General features: G+C 46.1%; 1 non-coding gene across 1 annotated transcript; it reads left to right on the plus strand.

The window, feature by feature from the left end:
• Positions 1–22,331: 22,331 nt before the first annotated feature.
• LOC131270472 (5.8S ribosomal RNA) lies at positions 22,332–22,486 on the plus strand. Its single transcript, XR_009179540.1, has one exon. It is a non-coding gene; the product is annotated as a 5.8S ribosomal RNA (ribosomal RNA).
• Positions 22,487–22,500: the final 14 nt, after the last annotated feature.

Below are 22,500 nucleotides of genomic sequence, written 5' to 3' on the forward strand. Positions count from 1 at the left end.
GCCTAGGCCATTGGTGGTTGGTTGGTGGGTTAGCCCTTAGTTGGGCTGGCTGGCTGGCTGGCCATCGGTGGTGTGGTGTGGTGTGGTGTGTGGAGTCGAGCATCGCGCGCCGTTGCCTTCTTCGGAGTGTTGTGGGTACGCAAGTGCTTGCAGTGCAAAGAGGTTGGTGATGGAGTGACATTGCCTTCACCATGGAGTTGCGGGTACTTAGGTACTTGCAAGGAGATGGTGGTATGGTGGTGTTGCGTGTGTGGTGTTCGATTAGAAAGATATAATTTCTAAGTCCGGATTAGTGCTGTCAGTGGGGCCCCCGCTAACAGGTCCTGCACGGCCACCGTGGGGCTTGACTTGGCGCTATTCCGGACTTGGGGCGATCACGATGTCCCCGTGCGGGACTTAGAAGATGGAAGAACACAAGTACCCTTATCCCATGACTTGTGAGCGATTGGCATACGTTACCACATGAAGAGAAAAATTGGCTAAGTCCCGGATCCATATTATATGAAGAGAAAAATCGGCTAAGTCCCGGATCCATATTATATGAACAGAAAAATCGGCTAAGTCCCGGATCCATATATATTAACCTAATAATCGGCTAAGTCCAGGATCCATATTATATGAAGAGAAAAATCGGCTAAGTCCAGGATCCATATTACATGAAGAGAAAAATCGGCTAAGTCCCGGATCCATATATATTAACTCAATAATCGGCTAAGTCCAGGATCCATATGATATGAAGAGAAAAATCGGCTAAGTCCAAGATCCATATGATATGAACAGAAAAATCGGCTAAGTCCAGGATCCATATATAATAACCTAATAATCGGCTAAGTCCAGGATCCATATAATATGAAGAGAAAAATCGGCTAAGTCCGAGATTGGGTCTGTCGGAAATACACTTTCAAGTTACCACACAAGCAAGCAAGATGGCCTAATGATGGATCCATATAATATGAAGAGAAAAATCGGCTAAGTCCCAGATTGGGTCTGTCAGAAATACACTATCAAGTTACCACACAAGCAAGCAAGATGCCTTAGTGATGGATCCATATAATATGAAGAGAAAAATCGGCTAAGTCCCAGATTGGGTCTGTCAGACATACACTTTCAAGTTACCACACAAGCAAGCAAGATGGCCTAGTGATGGATTCATATAATATGACGAGAAAAATCGGCTAAGTCCCAGATTGGGTCTGTCGGAAATACACTATCAAGTTACCACATGAGCAAGCAAGTTACCACATGAAGAGAAAGCCGGCAAAAACCGGGAATGTTACCACATGAACTGGAAAATGGGCAAAAACCTACCTTCACAGGGAACGTGAATAAGTAAGGCTGTAGACATCGGATCGACAAGCCAAAGACTGATATGGAAAGGAAATGAGTAGTACTAGCTTTCCTGAGAGTTGCAGAGCTTAGACTGCATATGAACGAAAGTTATTAAGCGTCAAAGTCAGAGAAGTTACCCAAAGGAACACAAGTTCCAACTTAGAGCATGTATACCGCCTAGACGGTAAGAGGTACGGCCAGGCTGAGGAATAAGGAAATGTTGGCCAACATGTTCCCTAACTATCCCCCGAAGACCGCAAAGCAATCCAACATCAACCAAGAAAGTTATAGCCCGATCAAGGAAACACCTACTTTGCACCGATATTGCACCAAATACATGTACCAAGCACCTTCGGTTGCATACCTGCAGGGGTTTACCATAGTAGGCCATGGAAGACCGATATACCGAACATAATCACTTTCTATCTCCTCGGGTGTTTGAGATAGCGCTTTGCGGTACAAGAACGAAAGTTAGACTTTATCTTGGTGCATCTTTTTGCCCAAGATCACAAGACCCTATCTACCAAGGCAAGAAAGTTGTGTGGGGACAAAATGTCCAAAAGTGCCCAAAGTGGCACACTTGAACCATATATTCGAGAAAAACACAAGTGTGGGCCCGAGCTAGCAAGTTGAAATGTTCTGACCGTCAGTAGCCCTAGTTGAGGTGCACTTATCATTATATGAGGCCAACGTGCCAGCTAGTCTCTAAAGGGGCGATATGGGTGTTCCAAGGTTTGTACCCAATTGAGGAAAAAACAGGGTAAGGTACGGTGTACCGCGAATAACTCGGGCTATAGATGTCCGATCGATGAGTTTGGCATATGTATGGAAAGGTCTCGACGAGACCTAACTACCCTGAAAGTATGAAGGCAAAGACTTGAATGACCGGGAAGTTATTAAGTGCACAAGTGGTAAAGTTGCACCAAAGTCCATGTTACCCGAAGTGGTACATGAACACCCAATATTCGACCAAAACACAAGTTTAGAGACGAGCTAGCGAGCTACATTGTTCAGACCGTCAGTAGCTCGCATCAAGACACGCATTTCATTATATTGAGCCTAGCCGCTAGCTCGACTCGAAGTCGGTCATATGGTTGGTTGATGGTTTGGACCGACCACGTGGTGTACCAAGGTGATGTACCTTTCATGAATTAAAACTCTGGCTGTATGGCACTGAGCGACAAGCTAAGGTGTGATTTGGAATAGTCTTGAGTGGGACTATTTAGGAAAAATGCGAACAAAAAATCACAAAGTCCTTGGGCGAAGCTATTAGCGAAACATAGAGCAAATTGGTACCAAAAACTATGGAAATGGGACTTGAGTCAAAAATAACCGCAAGTTGGAGAAGAGATAGCAAGCTTGCGTAGAACAATTATATTTGGTGCATGGTATCACCAACAAAAAAGTATATGGGGCCAAGGTGCTGGCTGGCCTCCAAAGTGGAGATATGGGCGATCCAAAGTTTGTACCCAAGTACGAACAAGTATGGAAAAAACAGGGTAAGGTACCAAGTACCATTAATAACTTCGGCTGTAGATGGCCGAGCGAGGCAAACGGCTCACCGTTGGAAAGGTCTTGGGGAGACCTATCTACCCTGAAAGTTTCATGAGGCTGAGTTGAAAGACCACGGAGATATTAGGTGATGATGGTCCAATTCGGGGACCAAGTCGCAGGAAATGGCGCTTGACCAAAATCACCCTTGGAAGGTGAATACCGGCTTACCGGTAAGAGATAGCGACTTGGCGTAGAATATTCATAAGTTGGGCGTGTAGAGACGCAACTTTTATTATATGGGGCCAACCCGGTCAGGGTGCTCCAAGTCGGTCGTTTGGTTGGTTTATGGTTTGGGCCGACCACGTGGTGTGCCAAGTTGAGGTACCTTTCATGAATTATAACTTGGTCAGTTTGCCACCGAGCGACAAGCTGCGGTGTGTTTTGGAATGGTCTTGAGTGGGACTATCAAGGAAAAATACCAATCGAAAATCAGCTTGTCCATGGCCGAAGCTATTAGTGAAACATATAGCAAAATGGGTCCAAAAACGAATGAAATGGGAATTGGACCAAGAATAACGGCAAGTTGGAGAAGAGATAGCAAGTTGGCGTAGAACAATTATATTTGGTGCATGGCATGACCAACAAAAAAGTATATGGGGCCAAGGTGCTAGCTGGCCTCCAAAGTGGAGATATGGGCGATCCAAAGTTTGTACCCAAGTACGAACAAGTATGGAAAAAACAGGGTAAGGTACCAAGTACCATTAATAACTTCGGCTGTAGATGGCCGAGCGAGGCAAACGGCTCACCGTTGGAAAGGTCTTGGGAAGACCTATCTACCCTGAAAGTTTCATGAGGCTGAGTTGAAAGACCACGGAGATATTAGGTGATGATGGTCAATTCGGGGACCAAGTCGCAGGAAATGGCGCTTGACCAAAATCACCCTTGGAAGGTGAATACCGGCTTACCGGTAAGAGATAGCGACTTGGCGTAGAATATTCATAAGTTGGGCGTGTAGAGACGCAACTTTTATTATATGGGGCCAACCCGGTCAGGGTGCTCCAAGTCGGTCGTTTGGTTGGTTTATGGTTTGGGCCGACCACGTGGTGTGCCAAGTTGAGGTACCTTTCATGAATTATAACTTGGTCAGTTTGCCACCGAGCGACAAGCTGCGGTGTGTTTTGGAATGGTCTTGAGTGGGACTATCAAGCAAAAATACAAACAGAATATCAGCTTGTCCATGGCCGAAGCTATTAGTGAAACATATAGCAAAATGGGTCCGAAAACGAATGAAATGGGACTTGGACCAAGAATAACGGCAAGTTAGAGAAGAGATAGCAAGTTGGCGTAGAACAATTATATTTAGTGCATGGTATGACCAAGAAAAAAGTATATGGGGCAAAGGTGCTGGCTGGCCTCCAAAGTGGAGATATGGGCGATACAAAGTTTGTACCCAAGTATGGCAAAAACTGGTAGAGGTACCTTTCATGAATTACTGCTCAGGCTGTATGGCACTTAGCGGGACGCTTGGCTCTGGTATGGAATAGTCTTGAGTGGGACTATCAAGGAAAAATACGAACAAAAAATCACCATGTCCACGGACGAAGGTATTAGCGAAACTTAGAGCGAAATTGCGACCAAGTCGCTGGAAATGGCCCTTGGACCAAGTATACCGTCAAGGCGGTACGAGATAGCGAGTTGACGTGGAATATTTATAAGTTTGCCTACACGAGACGAAAGTTTAGTTATATGGGGCCAACCCGCTCAGGGTTGTCCAAGTCGGTCATATGGCTGATCGAAATTTTCGACCAAGTACTGAGAAAACAGGGTAAGGTACCGTGTACCTCGAATAACTTTGGCTGTAGATGTCCGAGCGAGGCGAACGGCATAGCGTTGGAAAGGTCTTGAGGTGTTCTAGGCACCCTGAAAGTATGAGAAGGCTACCTGGAAAACTCGTGGAGATATTAGAGAAACATAGGGCCCAAAAGATACCAAGTCGCAGGAAATGGGCCCTCCATGAACACCCTAAAATCCCAATTACGGCTAAGTTGCAGGCCAGCTAGCGAAGTGAAATGTTCTAGGCATAACTAGAACACGTTAAGGCGCAACTTTTTGAATCAGAACTTTTTTCGATATCTGGCCCCCAAAGGGGGGATATGGTCGATCCAAGGATTTTTCCAAGTTTCGGTACTTTTTACGGTATCACTCATAGCTCCGGCTGTAAGCAAGCAAATGACAATCTAAGACATGATTTGGAAAGGTATTGAGTAGTACTAACTTACGTTAGAACACAGCGAAGCGCTATCGGTTCATGGCAAGGCCGATATAAGCAGTCAAAGATGAAAAATGTTGACAAAATGAACAAAAATTACCTTGGTACGCGAATAGCGGCCAGGGATGAAGAGGTACGAAGGTGGTGTAGAACAATTATAATTAGGGCTTGGTACGCTCTAAAAGTTTGCCGAAGACCGCAAAGCGCTCAGACCCATAGAAAGGGGTCATTTGGGCCGAACAGTGCGTGCAAAGAGGTGAAAATGCAAAAATTGCACTTTGGGGGGCGATTTGCGGGGGGAAGGAGGGGTCGGAGGGCAAAATGTCTCTTGACCAAAAAGTCTTATCTCGTCGAGATCTACAACATTGCCGAAGACCGCAAAGCGCTAGCTCGCAATCGAAAAATCGAGAATTTGAAAATTTTCTAAGTCTTGGGCTCCCTAAGGAAAAGTTTCAAAAATCACGTTTGTCCCCAATTTTGAAGGGGAAGGAGTCGGTTCCGGGGCATGGTGTCTTCGGCAAAAAGTCTTATCTTTTTGCGTACTTTCGACTAGTTCAATAAAAATTTTTGACCCAAAATTTGTTCGGCGGACCCCTAGGTCGAAAAACCCGAAAAAAGTCGAAAAAAGTCGAAAATGTCGAAAAATGAGAAAACCTCATATTCGGACTCTACACGAGCCCCAGATATTGAAAAGTGAAATCCGCGGTCGATTTGGAACAAAAAATTTACCTAGGCAAAGTTGTATGGAGGTAGGGACCCCTGAGAAAAAAGTTTGGTCCCGAGGCTCCTTGGACCACCAAGTCCCTAGGTCGGACCAAAATCGGAAAAAATCCGACCAAAGTCGAAAGTGTCGAAAATTTTAAAAAACCCCTTTTGGGGCCCTATGGCCTCCCTAGATAATGAAAAGTGAGGTCCGCGGCCGATCCGGAAGAAAAACTTGACCTAGGCAAACTTGTATGACGGTGGGGACCCAAAAAAATTTCGATGAGTGTAGTTTAGACAGGCCGGAAAATGTATCGGTGGTCCGTATCAAGGGACGTCTTTTAGTTCCATGGGGTGGTGGTCGTCGAACAAAGTCGCCTAGGTCGACCACCAGAAAGACCAGTCGTGTTGTAATGGATGTTTTGACCACTTTACTAGGGAAACCTAGTAGGTCGAAGCAAATTTGGGGTTCGAGATGAGTTGGTGAAAGTTGGTCCAACCTAGGTGTGCTTGGTGGAGGTTGACCATGAAAGTAGAGCATGATGGGAATGACCATAACTTTGGTTCTAGATGTCGGATCGGAACACTTGAGGCAGTTTTGGAAAGGTGAAGGCCTGCTCTAGCTATGTTTCCTACCAAGCTAAGCGCCTACTAGTGACCCGGAGGAGGTATTAAGGGTCAAAGGCAAAAAGGGGTACCCTAAAGTGCATGTGACCAAGAAAATGGGAAAAACGGTATCGCGTATAGCTCAGGCTGTATGGCTCGGATCGGAAAGCTTGGATATGCGTTGGAAAGGTCTCAACGAGCGCTAGCTATGTGTCCTACCAAGCGAAGCGCTAGGTGTTGAGCAAGTCGGTCATATTAGAGGGCAAAGGTGAAAAATGGTGGTTTAGAGGCGAAAATTCACCTTATGATCGAAAATAGCGGGCGAACGATAAGAGCTACGAACACGGCGTAGAACAATCATAAGTACGTTACCACAAGACCTAACTTTGGCCAATATAGAGCGAGAAGATCGGAGGTACCCATCAGGGTGATATGGCTGGTTCAAAGTTGGACCAAAACGAGACTTGAGAAATGGGTTGAAACACGGTATCGCGAATAACTCAGGCTGTATGGAACGAATTGACAAGCTTAGATCAGTGTTGGAAAGGTCGAACCGAGCGCTAACTATAATCCCAAACAACCGAAGCGCTAAGTGTTGAGCAAAACTGAGTTATTAAGCGACAAAGTGGAAAAATAATACCAAAATGGCCAAAAATCACACAAGACCAAGAATACCGAGCAAGCGGTAAGAGATAGCGGGTTGACGTAGAATACTTATAAGCTTGCCTCTACGAGACCTAAAAGTCGTCCATAGAAAGCGAGAAGATCGGACCACTCTGGAAGGGTGATACGAGTGGTCAAAAATTAGCAAAAATGAAACATGGCTAAAATGGATTTGACTTGTGCACCATGTAGCTCCGGCTGTATGGCATGGATTGTAGAGCTAGGATATGTTTTGGAAAGGTAACACCCAGCGCTAGATACGACTAGAAGAAAGCAAAGCGCTAACTAGCATGATTTGGAAGTTATTAAGCGTCAAAGTCGAAAAATGTTACCAAAATTGAAACTCGAGTACATTGGGCCAAAAAGTACAAGTTGTGAAATTTGGACTTACGAGTAAAATACCGAGCAGGCGGTAAGAGATAGAGACTTGGTGTAGAACAATTATATGTTGGGCATGTTATAACCTATATTTGGCCCGAACATAGTGACGAGATCGGTGGTACCCAAAAGGGTGGTACAGGTGTTAGATGGTTTTCCCAGAGCATAAGCTCCAGATGATATGGAAAACGGGAAACATCATAACTTCGGCTGTATGGCATGGAATGGAACGAACAAGGTATCGATGGAAAGAGAAAAGGTAGCGCTAACTATAATTCCTACCAAGCAAAGCGCTAGCATGTGACCGTTCGGGTGTTATTGTGAGTCAAAGTCAGAAATTGTTACCACGAGAGGCGAAAATCCGACTAAGTCCATGAATACCGGGCTGGCGGTAAGAGATACGGCTTGGCCGTAGAACATTTATAAGTTGGCCAATACAAGACCTAAGTTTCGTCCATAGACGACAAGAAGATCGAAGATACCTGAAGGTGAGATATGGGCGTCCCAAAGTGGGCCTTTGAAAAAGTGACAAACTTCCCTTATAACAGCATACACCAAATATCTCTGGCTCTATGGCACCGAATAAGAAGTTGAGGTCAGCGATAGAAAGGTGATAGTCAGCGCTAAATATCATACGAACAGAGTGAAGCGCTAAAGGGAAAGGATCTTGGTGATATAAGGTGACAAAGTCGAGAAAAGTTGCCTCAAAATCATGAAAAATGTGAAAAAATGGCTAAGTCCCGGGTGCCTTAAGGGCAGGTTGATCGAATGTACCGAGCTGGCGGTACGAGATAGAGACTTGGTGTAGAACAATTATATGTTTGGCATGGCAAGACCTACATTTGGTCAATACAAAGTGAGAAGATCAAAGAAACCCGTAAGGGTGATATTGGTGTCCAAAGGTAAAAAGCACTAAGTCTTGGGAAACTTATATGAAGAAAAAGGACCCTGATGGGTCATATAGGATGGATCGAAAAATCGGCTAAGTCCCAAAATGGGGATGTCAGAACTACACTCAAATGTTACCACACCAAGCAAGGCAAACTTATATGAAGCAAAGGACCCTGATGGGTCATATGGTATTGGTCGAAAAATCGGCTAAGTCCCAAAATGGGGATGTCAGAACTACACTCATGTGTTACCACACCAAGCAAGGCAAACTTATATGAAGCAAAGGACCCTGATGGGTCATATGGTATTTTACGAAAAATCGGCTAAGTCCCAAAATGGTGATGTCAGAACTACACTAAAATGTTACCACACAAAGCAAGGCAAACTTATATGAAGGCAAGGACCCTGATGGGTCATATGGTATTTTACGAAAAATCGGCTAAGTCCCAAAATGGTGATGTCAGAACTACACTAAAATGTTACCACACCAAGCAAGGCAAACTTATATGAAGCAAAGGACCCTGATGGGTCATATGGTATTTTACGAAAAATCGGCTAAGTCCCAAAATGGGGATGTCAGAACTACACTCATGTGTTACCACACCAAGCAAGGCAAACTTATATGAAGCAAAGGACCCTGATGGGTCATATGGTATGGATCGAAAAATCGGCTAAGTCCCAAAATGGTGATGTCAGAACTACACTAAAATGTTACCACACCAAGCAAGGCAAACTTATATGAAGCAAAGGACCCTGATGGGTCATATGGTATTTTACGAAAAATCGGCTAAGTCCCAAAATGGGGATGTCAGAACTACACTCATGTGTTACCACACCAAGCAAGGCAAACTTATATGAAGCAAAGGACCCTGATGGGTCATATGGTATGGATCGAAAAATCGGCTAAGTCCCAAAATGGGGATGTCAGAACTACACTCAAATGTTACCACACCAAGCAAGGCAAACTTATATGAAGCAAAGGACCCTGATGGGTCATATGGTATTTTACGAAAAATCGGCTAAGTCCCAAAATGGGGATGTCAGAACTACACTCATGTGTTACCACACCAAGCAAGGCAAACTTATATGAAGCAAAGGACCCTGATGGGTCATATGGTATTTTACGAAAAATCGGCTAAGTCCCAAAATGGGGATGTCAGAACTACACTCAAATGTTACCACACCAAGCAAGGCAAACTTATATGAAGCAAAGGACCCTGATGGGTCATATGGTATGGATCGAAAAATCGGCTAAGTCCCAAAATGGGGATGTCAGAACTACACTCATGTGTTACCACACCAAGCAAGGCAAACTTATATGAAGGCAAGGACCCTGATGGGTCATATGATATTTTACGAAAAATCGGCTAAGTCCCAAAATGGTGATGTCAGAACTACACTCAAATGTTACCACACCAAGCAAGGCAAACTTATATGAAGCAAAGGACCCTGATGGGTCATATGGTATTTTACGAAAAATCGGCTAAGTCCCAAAATGATGATGTCAGAACTACACTCAAATGTTACCACACCAAGCAAGGCAAACTTATATGAAGGCAAGGACCCTGATGGGTCATATGGTATTTTACGAAAAATCGGCTAAGTCCCAAAATGGGGATGTCAGAACTACACTCAAATGTTACCACACCAAGCAAGGCAAACTTATATGAAGCAAAGGACCCTGATGGGTCATATGGTATTGATTGAAAAATCGGCTAAGTCCCAAAATGGGGATGTCAGAACTACACTCAAATGTTACCACCCCAAGCAAGGCAAACTTATATGAAGCAAAGGACCCATATGGGTCATATGGTATTTTACGAAAAATCGGCTAAGTCCCAAAATGATGATGTCAGAACTACACTCAAATGTTACCATACCAAGCAAGGCAAACTTATATGAAGGAAAGGACCCATATGGGTCATATGGTATTTTACGAAAAATCGGCTAAGTCCCAAAATGAGGATGTCAGAACTACACTAAAAAGTTACCACACCAAGCAAGGCAAAGTACCTAGGTGAACCCTAGGAAGAAACACGGACCAAGTCAGATGGCCTAAGTCAAGAGTGCAAGTGACCTAGGCAAAGTTGTATGGCGCTGAGGACCCTGAAAAATCTGGTTAGTGTAGTTTAGACAGGGTAGGTTTTTGGGTCGGCCGAACCCCCTTATTTTGGGTTTTGGCCTCATCAAGAAGCTACACCTAGGCAAACTGCCTAGGGTGAAAGTGCGAAGACCAATCGAATAGTAAGACAAGTTTTGACCGATCGCCCTAGGCAAGCTTGTATGAAGAAAGGGACCCTAAGGGTCATATGGAAATACATGAAAAATCGGCTAAGTCCCAAAATTGGGATGTCAGAACTACACTAAAAAGTTACCACATCAAGCAAGGCAAACTACCTAGGTGAACCCTAGCAAGAAACACGGACCAAGTCAGATGGCCTAAGTCAAGAGTGCAAGTGACCTAGGCAAAGTTGTATGACGGTGAGGACCCTGAAAAATCTGGTTAGTGTAGCTTAGACAGGGGAGGTTTTTGGGTCGGCTGAACCTCCTTATTTTGGGTTTTGACCTCCTCAAGAAGCTACACCTAGGCAAACTGCCTAGGGTGAAAGTGCGAAGACCAATCGAATAGTAAGACAAGTTTTGACCGATCGCCCTAGGCAAGCTTGTATGAAGAAAGGGACCCTATGGGTCATATGGAAATACATGAAAAATCGGCTAAGTCCCAAAATTGGGATGTCTGAACTACACTAAAAAGTTACCACATCAAGCAAGGCAAAGTACCTAGGTGAACCCTAGCAAGAAACACGGACCAAGTCAGATGGCCTAAGTCAAGAGAACAAGTGACCTAGGCAAAGTTGTATGACGGTGAGGACTCTGAAAAATCTGGTTAGTGTAGTTTAGACAGGGGAGGTTTTTGGGTCGGCTGAACCTCCTTATTTTGGGTTTTGACCTCCTCAAGAAGCTACACCTAGGCAAACTGCCTAGGGTGAAAGTGCGAAGACCAATCGAATAGTAAGACAAGTTTTGACCGATCGCCCTAGGCAAGCTTGTATGAAGAAAGGGACCCTATGGGTCATATGGAAATACATGAAAAATCGGCTAAGTCCCAAAATTGGGATGTCTGAACTACACTAAAAAGTTACCACATCAAGCAAGGCAAAGTACCTAGGTGAACCCTAGGAAGAAACACGGACCAAGTCAGATGGCCTAAGTCAAGAGTACAAGTGACCTAGGCAAAGTTGTATGGCGCTGAGGACCCTGAAAAATCGGGTTAGTGTAGTTCAGACAGGGGAGGTTTTTGGGTCGGCTGAACCTCCTTATTTTGGGTTTTGACCTCCTCAAGAAGCTACACCTAGGCAAACTGCCTAGGGTGAAAGTGCGAAGACCAATCGAATAGTAAGACAAGTTTTGACCGATCGCCCTAGGCAAGCTTGTATGAAGAAAGGGACCCTATGGGTCATATGGAAATACATGAAAAATCGGCTAAGTCCCAAAATTGGGATGTCTGAACTACACTAAAAAGTTACCACATCAAGCAAGGCAAAGTACCTAGGTGAACCCTAGGAAGAAACACGGACCAAGTCAGATGGCCTAAGTCAAGAGTACAAGTGACCTAGGCAAAGTTGTATGGCGCTGAGGACCCTGAAAAATCGGGTTAGTGTAGTTCAGACAGGGGAGGTTTTTGGGTCGGCTGAACCTCCTTATTTTGGGTTTTGACCTCCTCAAGAAGCTACACCTAGGCAAACTGCCTAGGGTGAAAGTGCGAAGACCAATCGAATAGTAAGACAAGTTTTGACCGATCGCCCTAGGCAAGCTTGTATGAAGAAAGGGACCCTATGGGTCATATGGAAAATCCATGAAAAATCGGCTAAGTCCCAAAATTGGGATGTCTGAACTACACTAAAAAGTTACCACATCAAGCAAGGCAAAGTACCTAGGTGAACCCTAAGAAGAAACACGGACCAAGTCAGATGGCCTAAGTCAAGAGTATAAGTGACCTAGGCAAAGTTGTATGGCGCTGAGGACCCTGAAAAATCGGGTTAGTGTAGTTAAGACAGGGGAGGTTTCAGGGTCGGCCAGACCTCCTTATTTCGGGTTTTGGCCTCCTCAAGAAGACAGACCTAGGCGAATTGCCTAGGGTGAAACTGCGAAGACCAATCGAATAGTAAGACAAGTTTTGACCGATCGCCCTAGGCAAGCTTGTATGAAGAAAGGGACCCTATGGGTCATATGGAAATTCATGAAAAATCGGCTAAGTCCCAAAATTGGGATGTCAGAACTACACTATAAAGTTACCACATTAGCAAGGCAGACTTGTATGAAGAACGGGACCCAGGTGAAAGTAGCAAATATCCCAAACCGAACATGTATATTATACACACAAGAGTACGAACATAAAGGAACACGGACCAAGCGTGCCGAGAGAATCGGTACTATAGAGCCCTCGTGGTTCTACACAAAGACTTTATGTTAGGGGTTCAAGCCCCATAGTACTCAAACGGTGACAGTAGCAAATATCCCAAACCGAACATGAATATTATACACACAAGAGTACGAACATAAAGGAACACGGACCAAGCGTGCCGAGAGAATCGGTACTATAGAGCCCTCGTGGTTCTACACAAAGACTTTATGTTAGGGGTTCAAGCCCCATAGTACTCAAACGGTGACAGTAGCAAATATCCAAAAACGAACTGGAATTTACATTCTGTTGGTCATGCGGTCGTCCAAAGGGGTCTAGTATCCTGGGATGACAAGCATCACGGGCACAGTCTCGTATCAAAACAGTCGAAGAGGCCCGCGAAAGCTTGCTTTCCATGGCTATGCGATGCACAAATTGAGTTTCTCCGTAGTTATACACAGCGCACAGGTGAAAGTAGCAAATATCCCAAATCGAACATGAATTTTATACACACAAGAGTACAAACATAAAGGAACACGGACCAAGCGTACCGAGAGAATCGGTACTAGAGCCCTTGTGGTTCTACATTGAGAGCCCTCGTGGTTCTACATAGATACTTTATGTTAGGGGTTCCAACCCCATAGTACTAGAACGGTGGAAGTAGCAAATAAACCGAACGTGGAATTTACTTTCTGATGGTCATGCGGTCGTCCAAAGGGGTCTAGTATCCTGGGATGACAAGCATCACGGGCACAGCTCGTATCAAAACAGTCGAAGAGGCCCGCGAAAGCTTGCTTTCCATGGCTATGCGATGCACAAATTGAGTTTACTCACCGTAGTATAAAACGAACGAACCGAACCTATCCGAGTAGGGATAATGGGCGCAGTAACATACTTCTGTGACCCAGCGAGAGTTGAACGAGGTGACATGAACTGTCAGTGGCTTATATCAGATGGGATACATACATGAGATTGCTTTCAAATCTACACTCGAAAACCTAACCAAGTAAAAGCGAACGTGGGGAGGATTCGAAACTGGTAACGAAATCTTAAGCTGGAAAGAGTCATCACTATGGATACATATTATGCGAAACCAATCAAGTGCTCATTACTGATCCAAAACCGAAGAGCACTAGTGAACACCTTAATCTCACCCTAGTTCACATCCAAGTGATCGACCACGTGTGTGAAGCAAAGACCAATCGAATTCCTCAATGGACCGAACACTATGAACAAATGGCTAAAAACGTTATAACTATCCAAACATACTACTATCTAGCGAAAGTCATCACGATGGAACCATACCATGATCTTTAACCTATAGCGCTCACCATATTCCTACCCAGAGTGCAAGTGAACAGATTGCCCACCCTTACCCAGTTCACAACCACGTGATCGACTAACATACCGAGGTTACCACAAGTCAAAGTTATACGTTTACAAGCGCAAGACCAATCGAAAACCCCGAAAGCAATCTCGACCCAAAATGTATTATCCGTGAGTGTAGTCGAGTCTCGTACTCGTCATCTGTAATCGTCGGATAGAATATCCAGTACACGGTTGTCTTTCCAAATGAAATCTACATACAGAACTCGCTCTTGGCAAATGGGTGGCATTGGCGCAATCAGGAGCGAGTTCCCGTCCGGGTGCCAAGTGATTGGCAAATGTCTGGGGGAAAGCAACCATATGTTGATTTGTCTGTTAGTGTACTGGGTGTTTGAGGTATGTAGTATCCACGCTTGGTTGGGTGTGTCAGAGGACCATGGATGCGTTCACAACCCCAATTGGGGTACATCGGGAATGATTTTGTGGAACCGATGTGCCCGGCACACACTAAGTTTTGTTGCAAGTTAATAGTGTGCCATGTCCGGGGGGGTTGTGATTAAACTCTGGTGAATTGCGTACTGTGGTGATTGGGGTATGAAAGCCCCGCAGTTGCAATGATCGGACGCGCCTAGCGTGTCCTTTAGTTGATGGTAGGGATATGAAGGCCCTTGTCAGCTCACCTAAGTATTCATGGAAGTTTGGCATAAGGTCGCTGTGGTAGGGGTATGAAGGCCCCGTCAGCGCATGCACAATCGGGCGCACGTGCGCTTAGCGGAGTCGAATGCCGCTCAAGTGCCTGTCCGGTGCATCGGGTGTGTGTGATACGAGGGCAATGAGGTTCGCACGGGGGCTCGCCTCCCGTGTGCTACCGGACTTGACAACATATAGAACGTGGTGTTTGCTCCTCCGGGTGCAATGGGACAATGAACATTCGAACGCAAAGTCGGAATTCTGGTTGATCCTACCAGTAATATACGCTCGTCTCAAAGGTTAAGCCATGCATGTCTAAGTACAAACAGATTTAATGTGAAACCGCATAAGGCTCAGTATAACAGCTATAATTTACGAGATCATCAACCTAGTTACTTGGATAACTGTGGAAAATCTAGAGCTAATACATGCAACATGCCAGGACCCTCGCGGGAACTGGTGCACTTATTAGTCAAACCAATCGCGGGTTCTCCGTGTCATTGAGTTGAAGTCTGGATAATGATGCTGATCGTATGGTCTCGCACCGACGACAGATCTCGCAAATATCTGCCCTATCAACTATGGATGGTAGTATAGAGGACTACCATGGTTGCAACGGGTAACGGGGAATCAGGGTTCGATTCCGGAGAGGGAGCCTGAGAAATGGCTACCACATCCAAGGAAGGCAGCAGGCGCGTAAATTACCCAATCCCGGGACGGGGAGGTAGTGACGAGAAATAACAATATGAAACTCTTTAATGATGTTTCATAATTGGAATGAGTAGAGCATAAATCCTTCTACGAGGATCAAGTGGAGGGCAAGTCTGGTGCCAGCAGCCGCGGTAATTCCAGCTCCACTAGCGTATATTAAAATTGTTGCGGTTAAAACGTTCGAAGTTGATACTTGTCCAACACAGTCCGGCTCCGCCGACCCGGTCAACCCGTGGTCGGTGGGCCAAGTCGGAATCTGGTTGCGACTCAATGGTGTGGTAGGGCACCAAGTCTGTGTCATGGTGTGCCCTTCAACGGGTGCAAGTGTAACATAGAGCTCGACCGCTCACGTTTACCTTGAACAAATTAGAGTGCTTAAAGCAGGGTGCCCAAACGCCCTAGAATAATCTTGCATGGAATAATGGAATACGACCTTGGTCTAATCTTTCATTGGTTTGTACTCAGACCGGAGGTAATGATTAACAGAAGTAGTTGGGGACACTAGTATTACGGCGCGAGAGGTGAAATTCGTAGACCGTCGTAAGACTAACTAAAGCGAAGGCATTTGTCAAGGATGCTTTCTTTAATCAAGAACGAAAGTTAGAGGATCGAAGGCGATTAGATACCGCCCTAGTTCTAACCGTAAACGATGCCAACTAGCAATTGGGAGACGCTACAACCAGGTGCTCTCAGTAGCTTCCGGGAAACCAAAGTCAGGTTCCGGGGGAAGTATGGTTGCAAAGTTGAAACTTAAAGGAATTGACGGAAGGGCACCACAATGAAATGGAGCTTGCGGTTCAATTTGACTCAACACGGGAAAACTTACCAGGTCCGAACTTATGGAGGTGAGACAGATTAATAGCTCTTTCTCAAATTTAAGGGTAGTGGTGCATGGCCGTTCTTAGTTCGTGGATTGATTTGTCTGGTTAATTCCGATAACGAACGTGACTCACATATGCTAACTAGAACGCAGTCAGCGTTAATGCGTCGATGCCGATTGGAACGGGTTAGGACCTTTCGGTGGAGTATGACCTGACACCTTCGCTGTTCGTGTGCGCAAGTGCACTTACGGTACGCTGCTTAGCAGGACAATTTGTGTTTAGCAAAATGAGATCGAGCGATAACAGGTCCGTGATGCCCTTAGATGTTCTGGGCTACACGCGTGCTACAATGTGGGTAGCAGCGTGTCTCCTATTCCGAGAGGAACGGGAAATCACTCAAATACTCACTTAGTAGGGATTATGGATTGCAATGGTCCATATGAACTCGGAACTTCTAGTAAGTGCTGGTCATCAGCCAGCGTTGAATACGTCCCTGCCCTTTGTACACACCGCCCGTCGCTACTACCGATGGATTATTTAGTGAGGTCTTTGGAGATGATCGTTCGCTGGATCCTCGTGAACCGCGTCTGCTTTATCGAAGTTGACCGAACTTGATGATTTAGAGGAAGTAAAAGTCGTAACAAGGTTTCCGTAGGTGAACCTGCGGAAGGATCATTAGTGGCCAAGTGATCCTTCCAGAAGTCCGAACCTGCGGGTTGAGACTTCGGCACAAGTTGCCATATGATAATTGACGAAACACTATAGAAGTCCGAACCTGCGGGTTGAGACTCAGGCACAAGTTGCCATATGAAAGTTGACGAAACACTAACAAGTCCGAACCTGCGGGTTGAGACTTAGGCACACGTTGCCTTATACATGACTTCGAACAAATACACAAGTCCGAACCTGCGGGTTGAGACTTAGGCACAAGTTGCCTTATACATGACTTCGAACAAATACACAAGTCCGAACCTGCGGGTTGAGACTTAGGCACAAGTTGCCATATGAAAGTTGACGAAACACTAACAAGTCCGAACCTGCGGGTTGAGACTTAGGCACACGTTGCCTTATACATGACTTCGAACAAATACACAAGTCCGAACCTGCGGGTTGAGACTTAGGCACAAGTTGCCTTATACATACATTGGCCAAATAAACAGAAGTCCGAACCTGCGGGTTGAGACTTAGGCACAAGTTGCCATATTATATTCGATCAAACACTAAGTAGTCCGAACCTGCGGGTTGAGACTCAAGACCGTAACAAGATGTCACTATACAAGTCCGAACCTAAGGGTTGAGACTTAATGCGATCTAGATACCAAGTTGACATCCAATACCTGTTGAGCAAAACCAAAGATTCCCTGTTCTCGAATGATTACACTATATAACAGGGAATCATGAAGAAATCAAGCAAGCGTGAAACAAAGTCATCACTTGGGCATGCTCGATAGCCAACCACATGACCTTAACCTAAGAGAGCATGCAAACCACATGATACCTATAAACGATTAACCCGCCCTAGTTCAATCGTTCACCAAGTGATGACTTCAGTATGGCTAAGAGAAAAACTTTTAAATGGGAAAAACTCTAAGTCCGAACCTCCGGGTTGAGACTTCCGCGTCGGAGGTGGGCGCACCTCCTATCCGAAAGATGATGAATCAGGGGTGTTCGGTCAGCAATGGTCGGATGCCCCGTCGTAGTCCAACTATGACAATCAAAGTCAAGACCTCCGGGTTGAGACTTTCCGCGAGTACAAGCATAAAGGAACACGGACCAAGCCGTACCGAGAGAATCGGTACTAGAGCCCTCGTGGTTCTACATTGAGAGAGCCCTCGTGGTTCTCATTAGGGGCTTTATGCAAGAAGTACTCAATACTGTGGTGTGAAGTATAAAGTATAGTCCTCGCCTGGTCCACGCTGCTTCGGCGGTCCTGGGTAAGATAGTTAATTCTAGCTTGCCCTATAGTGGAATGAGGACACTTAATGCTTCGTCTTTTAGCGGCGGCTAGACTCCTCCTCACGGGGAACGAGTTGACGCGCACAGCGGCGGCTTACGCACTATGGCAATCATGGATGCCTGAAGATTCCGTGAAGTTCTCCCCTGGTCCACGCTGCCTCGGCAGTCCTGGGTAAAATGGAATATTTCCAGCTTGCCCTATAGTGGAAGAGGACTATCCAACAATACAAAGTCAAGACCTCCGGGTTGAGACTTTCCGCGTCGGTGGTGTCGCGCACCGCCTATCCGAAAGATGGTGTAACAGGGGTGTTCGATCAGCAATGGTCGGATGCCCCGTCATAGTCCAACTATGACAACCAAAGTCAAGACCTCCGGGTTGAGACTTTCCGCGTCCGGAGGTACGCGTACCGCCTACCCGAAAGATGGTGTGCTTCTGGGGTATTCGATGAGTCGGATACCCCGTCGTAGTCCAACTATGACAATCAAAGTCAAGACCTCCGGGTTGAGACTTCCGCGTCCGGAGGTACGCGTACCGCCTACCCGAAAGATGGTGTGCTTCTGGGGTATTCGATGAGTCGGATACCCCGTCGTAGTCCAACTATGACAATCAAAGTCAAGACCTCCGGGTTGAGACTTCCGCGTCCGGAGGTACGCGTACCGCCTACCCGAAAGATGGTGAATCAGGGGTGTTCGATCAGCAATGGTCGGATGCCCCGTCGTAGTCCAACTATGACAATCAAAGTCAAGACCTCCGGGTTGAGACTTTCTAAGAGTACAAGCATAAAGGAACACGGACCAAGCCGTACCGAGAGAATCGGTACTAGAGCCCTTGTGGTTCTACATTGAGAGAGCCCTCGTGGTTCTCATTAGGGGCTTTATGCAAGAAGTACTCAATACTGTGGTGTGAAGTATAAAGTATAGAGTCCTCCACTGGTCCACGCTGCTCCGGCGGTCCTGGGTAAGATAGTTCATTCTAGCTTGCCCTATGTGGAAGAGGACTCAATACCCTACCTGTTGAGCTTGAAACAAAGTCATCACTTGGGCATGCTCATATTGCCATACACAATTACATTATATTCGAATGAGCATGCAAGCGACCCTATATAGACCGAACCAAAACGATAGATACCGCCGTAGTTCACCCCCACCAAGTGATGACTTCAGTATGGCTAGTGTGTGAAGTATAAAGTATAGTCCTCCCCTGGTCCACACTGCTTCGGCGGTCCTGGGTAAGATAGTTAGTTCTAGCTTGCCCTATGTGGAAGAGGACACAATACTTAATACTTAGAGTACAAGCATAAAGGAACACGGACCAAGCCGTACCGAGAGAATCGGTACTAGAGCCCTCGTGGTTCTACATTGAGAGAGCCCTCGTGGTTCTCATTAGGGGCTTTATGCAAGTCGTACTCAATACTGTGGTGTGAAGTATAAAGTATAGAGTCCTCCACTGGTCCACGCTGCTCCGGCGGTCCTGGGTAAGATAGTTCATTCTAGCTTGCCCTATGTGGAAGAGGACTCAATACCCTACCTGTTGAGCTTGAAACAAAGTCATCACTTGGGCATGCTCATATTGCCATACAATATTCCATTATCTACTAATGAGCATGCAGCTATATGATTATAACCTGTAAACGATTACCCCGCCGTAGTTCAGCGCTTCAACCAAGTGATGACTTCAGTATGGCTAGTGTGTGAAGTATAAAGTATAGTCCTCCCCTGGTCCACACTGCTTCGGCGGTCCTGGGTAAGATAGTTAGTTCTAGCTTGCCCTATGTGGAAGAGGACACCATACTTAATACTGTGGTGTAATGAACAAAGTATAGTCCTCCACTGGTCCACGCTGCTTCGGCGGTCCTGGGTAAGATAGTTAGTTCTAGCTTGCCCTATGTGGAAGAGGGCATACAAGACAAAGTATAGTTCTCCCCTGGTCCACGCTGCTTCGGCGGTCCTGGGTAAGATAGTTAATTCTAGCTTGCCCTATGTGGAAGAGAGCATACATGAACCAAGAACGAAGGTTATGATCGAGGAATGATTCGACAACTAACCGATGGTATGAAATGTGAAGAATTCAAGCAAGCACACAATCAAGTCATCACTTGGGCATGCTCGATAGCCAACCCTATGACATTAACCTAGTAGAGCATGCGAAAACCAATATATATGTAAACGATGCCCCTCCCTAGTTCAGCGCTTCAACCAAGTGATGACTTCAGAATGGCTAAATCAAATCGGTTCAAAACATACCATCGGTACCCTATTGAAACACACAAGTCGATATCAAACCTCATGATTGTGTAGTCCTCCACTGGTCCACACTGCTCCGGCGGTCCTGGGTAAGATAGTTCATTCTAGCTTGCCCTATGTGGAAGAGGGCACATTACTCAATACTGTGGTGTTATGAACAAAGTATAGTCCTCCACTGGTCCACGCTGCTTCGGCGGTCCTGGGTAAGATAGTTAGTTCTAGCTTGCCCTATGTGGAAGAGGGCATACAAGACAAAGTATAGTTCTCCCCTGGTCCACGCTGCTTCGGCGGTCCTGGGTAAGATAGTTAATTCTAGCTTGCCCTATGTGGAAGAGAGCATACATGAACCAAGAACGAAGGTTATGATCGAGGAATGATTCGACAACTAACCGATGGTATGAAATGTGAAGAATTCAAGCAAGCACACAATCAAGTCATCACTTGGGCATGCTCGATAGCCAACCTCATGACATTAACCTAGTAGAGCATGCGAAAACCAATATATATGTAAACGATGCCCCTCCCTAGTTCAGCGCTTCAACCAAGTGATGACTTCAGAATGGCTAAATCAAATCGGTTCAAACCATACCATCGGTATCCTATTGAAACACACAAGTCGATATCAAACCTCATGATTGTGTAGTCCTCCACTGGTCCACGCCGCTTCGGCCGTCCTGGGTAAAATGGAACATTCCAGCTTGCCCTATGTGGAAGAGGGCACATTACTCAATACTGTGGTGTGAAGTATAAAGTTCAGTTCTCCCCTGGTCCACGCTGCTTCGGCGGTCCTGGGTAAGATAGTTCATTCTAGCTTGCCCTATGTGGAAGAGGACACTTCATACTTCGTCTCTAAGCGGCGGCTTGACTCCTCCCTACGGGGAACGGGTTTACGCGCACAGCGGCGGCTTACGCACTATGGCAGTCATGGATGCCTTACGTTTCTATGAAAAGTGTGTTCCTCCCCTGGTCCACGCTGCTTCGGCAGTCCTGGGTAAGATAGTTAGTTCTAGCTTGCCCTATGTGGAAGAGGACACGTAGACTTACTGTGGTGTGAAGTATAAAGTTCAGTTCTCCCCTGGTCCACGCCGCTTCGGCCGTCCTGGGTAAAATGGATTCATCCAGCTTGCCCTATGTGGAATGAGGACACTTTATGCTTCGTCTCTAAGCGGCGGCTTGCTCCTCCCTACGGGGAACGGGTATACGCGCACAGCGGCGGCTTACGTTATGGCAGTCATGGATGCCTTACGTTTCCATGAAAAGTGTGTTCCTCCCCTGGTCCACGCTGCTTCGGCAGTCCTGGGTAAGATAGTTAGTTCTAGCTTGCCCTATGTGGAAGAGGACACGTAGACTTACTGTGGTGTGAAGTATAAGGTTCAGTTCTCCCCTGGTCCACGCCGCTTCGGCCGTCCTGGGTAAAATGGATTCATCCAGCTTGCCCTATGTGGAATGAGGACACTTTATGCTTCGTCTCTAAGCGGCGGCTTGCTCCTCCCTACGGGGAACGGGTATACGCGCACAGCGGCGGCTTACGTTATGGCAGTCATGGATGCCTTACGTTTCCATGAAAAGTGTGTTCCTCCCCTGGTCCACGCTGCTTCGGCAGTCCTGGGTAAGATAGTTAGTTCTAGCTTGCCCTATGTGGAAGAGGACACGTAGACTTACTGTGGTGTGAAGTATAAGGTTCAGTTCTCCCCTGGTCCACGCCGCTTCGGCCGTCCTGGGTAAAATGGATTAATCCAGCTTGCCCTATGTGGAATGAGGACACTTTATGCTTCGTCTCTAAGCGGCGGCTTGCTCCTCCCTACGGGGAACGGGTATACGCGCACAGCGGCGGCTTACGCAAGTTAGTCACCCTCGGCAGTGGATCACTCGGCTCATGGATCGATGAAGACCGCAGCTAACTGCGCGTCATAATGTGAACTGCAGGACACATGAACATTGATAAGTTGAACGCATATTGCACGTCGTGGGAACCTACCATGATGTACAGATGACTGAGCGCTTATATTTGAGAAATG

The sequence above is a fragment of the Anopheles coustani genome, assembly GCF_943734705.1.
Source record: "Anopheles coustani chromosome X unlocalized genomic scaffold, idAnoCousDA_361_x.2 X_unloc_32, whole genome shotgun sequence".
Classification (NCBI taxonomy): Eukaryota; Metazoa; Arthropoda; class Insecta; order Diptera; family Culicidae; genus Anopheles; species Anopheles coustani.